Below are 5,454 nucleotides of genomic sequence, written 5' to 3'. Positions count from 1 at the left end.
AACTAGGTAAAGAAAAGCAAATTAAAATCATAGTAAGAGGAAGCAAGAAAATAACATAGAAAGAGTATTAATATATCAATGACATAGAAAGGAGAATGGAGAAAAAAATCAATAAAACCAAAAGCTGTCTTTTAAAAAAGTTTAATATAGGTAATTAACCTCTAGCTACACTAATATTTTTTTAAAGAAGAGAGAAGATATAAATTTCCAAGATAAGAAATAAAAGAGAGAACATCACTATTGATACTACAGACATTAAAATGGTGATAGAAAAATATTATGACAACTGTTGGTTTACTCAACAACTTAGATGTGATGAACAAATTTCTTGAAAAATATAAAGGACCAAATTTCATTCAAGAGAAAATAGATGACATAAATAGCCCTGTATCTATTAAATAAATTAGATATATAATGAAAAGGCTTCAAACAAACAGAAATCTAAATGGGGTGGGGGTGGGGTATCCCCAAACCTTGATGGCTTCACTGATGAAATTTAACAAATATCTAAGGAAAAAAATAATACTAATTTGACACAAACTCTTCCTGAGAATAAAAATGGAACATTTCCCAACTGTTATTATGAAGTTAATATTACCTGATACTAAAAGCAGATAAAGATAATACAAGGAAAAAAAAAAAACTTCAGACCACTATATCCTATAAATGTAGACAACACAATCATTAACAAAAAATTAGAAGATTGACTCTAGCAATATATAAAGACTATAATACATAATAAACAAGTGAGGCTTATCCTAAAAATGCTAGTTTGAGTCAACATTTTAAATTTATCATTATCTCAACAGACAAAAAAGAAAAAACATATGAACATCTTTATGAATGCAGAAAAAGCACTTGACAAAATTTAGCATCCATCATGATAAAAACTCACAGTGATCTAAGAATACAAGGATACTTGTTTGGCCTGATAAAGGACATTTGCGCAAAAGCTACACAAAAAATTATACTTAATAGTGATAGATTTTAATAATCAATTAAATATTTAAATAACTTTTTAAATTATTGTCACTTGAAGACAACAAAATTATGTATGTAAAAAATTGTAAGAAATTTTGAAGCTACTAAAACTAATATGTTTATTTAGCAAGATTAAATAATAATCAATATTCAAAAATTAATTGTATTTTTCCACACTAGAAGTAAACATTTAAATCAAATTTTCTTTAAATAGTTCTTAAAATAGCATTAAAAACATGGAATACAGTAGTTTCCCCTTATCTGTGAGGATACATTCAAACACAAGGCCCTCAGTGGATGCATAAAACTACAGATAGTAATCCTATGTATATACTGTTTTTTCTATACATATATACCTATAATAAAGTTTAGTTTATGAATTAGGCACAGTAAGAGATTAACAACTAATAATAAGTTAGAACAATTATAAAAATACTGTAATAAAAGCTACATGAACGGCTTTGGAGCCACTGTTAAATAAAATAAGGGTTGCCTGCACATAACACTGTGATACCATGACAGTCAATCTAATAATCAATACAGCTAACCAAGTGCCTAATGAGTAGGTATTGTATACATTGTGGATTTGCTGAACAAAAAAATGATTTGTGTTCCAGGTGAGACAGAGCAGGATGACTCAAGATTTCATCACATGACTTGGAACCACGTGTAATTTAAAACTTATGAATTGTTCCTTCCTGGAATTTTCCATTTAATATTTTCAATCTGTGGTTGACCTTGGTAACTGAAACCATGGAAAACAAAACCTAAGATATGAGAGAAGTATTGTATGTAGGGATAAATTTAACAAAATGTGTGCAAGGTCTGTACAACGCAAGCTACTTTTTTTTTTTTTTTCGATGAAGGAAATGGAGAGAAAAGCAGAGTTCATGAATTGGAAAACTCACTGTTAAGATATCAATTCTCTCCAAGTTAATCTATATCCTAGTGATAATGAGAGCATGTTTTTTCAGAAATTGCAGGCTTATTGTGAAATGTATATGGAAATAAAAAGCCCAATCATGGCCAAAATCATTTGGAAAAAGAACAAAATTGGAAGAGTCATACTACAGTATGACCTCGAGATTCATTATAAATCTACAGTATCATTGTAATAAGAATAACAATATATATCAATGAAACAGAATAGAGAATTTATAAATAAAACTGCAAATATACAATTAGTTGTTTTTGAAAAGTAAAAAGGTAATACGACTGAGAAAAATGAGCTTTTTTAACAATGTTAGAATAATAAGCATGTGCACGCTAAAGAATCTAAACACCTTAAAACATACAGAAAAATTATTTCTAAATAAATCATACACCTAAATGCAAGAGCTGAAACTATACAATACATAGAAGAAAATATAGGAAAGATCCTTGCAAACTTGGATTAGGTCAAAATTCCTCAATAAGCACCCAAATACAAGCCATAAAAGAAAATCTATATACTGCCCTCATCAAAATTTAAAACTTCTGCTCTTCTAAAGACACTATTAAAATGAAAATATAAGCCACTCATAGAGAGGAAATTATTGAAAGGCACATATTATGTAAAGGATTTGCATTCCGAACATATAAAGAATTTTTAAAACTTAGTAACGGGAAGACAAACAATTTTGTTTCCCCACTCTACCCGCCCCGTCTAAACACACTCCTGGGTAAATATTTGAACAGATACTTCACAAAAGATGATATACAAATGACCTTAAGCACATTAAAAGTATTCAACATCACTAGTCACCAGAGAAATGCAAAATAAAACCACAATGAGATATCATCAGCCTGCTAGGACATTATATTAGTCAGGGTTCTTCAGATAAATAGAACTAATAGGACATATAAATAGATTTTAAGGAACTGGCTGTTGCGATTGTGGAGGTGCTTGGTCAATTTAAAATCTAATGGGACAGGCCAAGATGCTGAAGACTCAGGAAAAAGTTGCAGTTTGAGTCCAAAGGCAGTCAGTTAGAAAACCAAGAAGAGCTAATGTTGTAGATGAAGATACTTTGCTGACAGAATTCCCTGTTGTTCAGTGGAGGTCAGCATTTTGTTATATCCATGCCTTCAACTGATTGGATGAGGCCCACACATTTTATGGAGGGCAATCTGCTTTATTCAGAGTTTGCTAATTGAAATGTAAATCTCATTCAAAACACTCAGAATAATTTTTGACCAAATATCTGGACATCGTGGCCCACTCCAGCAATATGACAAATAAAATTAATCATTACAAATATCTTTTTTTTTTTTTAGGTGAGGCAACCCTTGGTTGACCTCACAGATTGCAAAGACCTTGTCAGCTTACAATCCCTTATTTTTTTTATTTTTTATGCCTACAGCACCTGGTCTTCCAAGGTGGTCTCCCATCCAAGTACTAACCAGGCCTGACCCTGCTTAGCTTCTGAGATCAGATGGGATCAGGCTTGTTCAGGGTAGCATGGCCATAGACACCATTACAAATATCTTAAATTTAAAGACTATAAATATCAAATTTAGGTAAAGATGTGGAGCAATTCTAAGTCTGATACATTGCTGGTGGGAATATAAAATGATACAGCCCCTTTGGAAAACACTGTGACCTTTTCTTACAAGTTAAATAAACATTTATCATATAACCTAGCAATCCTACTCCAGGAGATATGAAAACACTTGTTCATAAGGTGCATGCAAATATGCCTTATAGTGATATTCATAATCACCAAGTACTGGAAACAACTCAAATTTCTATTAACTGGTAAATGGATAAACTGTGGTATATTGATACAATAGAAGACTACTCAATAATAAAAAGAAGCAAATGACTGATAATTGCAAAATATTGTGGATGAACCTCAAAGGCATTAGGCAGTGTGAAAAAGTCATCTGCAAAAGACTACATACTGTATGAGTTTAACTGACATTCGAGAAAAGACGAAACTAACTGTAGGAATAAGAAACAGATCTCTGGTTGCCAGGGACTAAGGTGTGAGAGAGAGAGAGAAAGACTGCAAAAGGATTCAAGAGAACTTTTGGGGAGAAGAAATCATCCCATATCTTGATTATGATTGGGGTTACAGGATTGTTTACATTTGTCAAAACATATCAAACTGTTCGCTTTAACAGGGTAAATTTTAGTAATGTAAATTATGGTTCAATAACCTTAACTTTTTTAAAATGGAATGCATTAATTAATTAACATCTTATTTAGGCAATTAACAGTTAATATTTTTTTCAAATTATCAAAACTAAAATTATTGAAAAAATGCTCCATAAGCACTTGGTATTGTACCATTAAATTACCCTTTTAGAACAACTTAATCTATAAATTAAAACTGAAAGATCTCTCTCTCTCTCTCACACACACACACACACACACACATATATGCATATATACACACAAACACAAATACACACAAAGGGTTTTCTGAAACATTGGCAGGGCACTAAACATTTCCTTGAGATCACCGTAACAAAAATGACATGAAAGGGGATATGCGAGTAGGGGCTGGATTCTCCCTTGGCATAGTGTGCTGCTGGTGTAAAGGCACTGGCCTGGTTGTAAACCAACAGGAACCAATTTAAGATCATGAATGTGTAGGTCAAATCGGCAGAAGTGTGAATACCAGCGGCTATGAATGGGCTGCTTGAGAGCAGAAGCAGAGGTGGAGGAAATGTGGCAGCTGCCTCAGGGGTGAAAATTACATGTTCAAGACCTCTCAAGACAAAGCCCCTGGGGTCTTCCGTAAATAGTCGATAAGACATTTTTCCTTCAATGGCAGGTAGGTGTGAGCCACGAAGAGATGTTTGACACTAACTCTAATGAGCACATGAATGTTCCAAATCCTGATGTTTTGATCTTTGATGTAACAAAAGCTGTTTCTACACTAAGCCTTCAAACAAACTGAAAGCAAAAGGATGTTTATGGATGCATTTGAATATCAGAGGTGCATGTTTGTTTTAAAGCGAGTAGACATGATCAGAGTTTGAGAACATAGAGTGATGTTCATGACGGCCTGGATTTTTTTTTGGAGCTTCTAGACCTGAATCTGCCTCTGCCTGAGCTCTGTGACTGGGCAAGGCACTTGGTTTTCTATATCTTTCTACATCTACATTTTCCCTACCAATAAAATGGGAGAGTTTAACCAAATATGAGACTATGAAATGACTGGATTCAGGACTGGAGCATGTTTTTGCTGAACAATTTGCCTTGGAATATTTTTTGTTTAACAACATTAAATATGTCACGAACATTGAAAAATTGGGAGATTTTATACAACAGGTAGATTTACAGCTGCCTCAGGACACCTCGAAGATACTTAACCTTCATTTCAGCGTGAGAGCAAATAGCTGGATCTGAGTTACAGTTGCCATGTTTAGACAACGTGTCACTCTCCTTTAGTCACAACCTCATTCCTGTATGTCACCAACATGGCTCTGAAGGCGTGGGAGTTTGTGATACCTGAACTACCTGCTGCAAGGTTCCTTTCAGCC

The 5,454-nt window shown here is 33.3% G+C and overlaps 1 non-coding gene across 1 annotated transcript; it reads right to left on the bottom strand.

Moving 5' to 3' along the window:
• Positions 1-3,314: 3,314 nt before the first annotated feature.
• LOC111744106 lies at positions 3,315-3,433 on the bottom strand. Its single transcript, XR_002782011.1, has one exon. It is a non-coding gene; the product is annotated as a 5S ribosomal RNA (ribosomal RNA).
• Positions 3,434-5,454: the final 2,021 nt, after the last annotated feature.

Source organism: Pteropus vampyrus, unplaced genomic scaffold (assembly GCF_000151845.1).
Source record: "Pteropus vampyrus isolate Shadow unplaced genomic scaffold, Pvam_2.0 Scaffold5, whole genome shotgun sequence".
Lineage (NCBI taxonomy): Eukaryota > Metazoa > Chordata > Mammalia > Chiroptera > Pteropodidae > Pteropus > Pteropus vampyrus.
The sequence above is the reverse complement of the archived record's forward strand: the minus strand, read 5'-3'. Positions and strand labels throughout refer to the sequence as shown.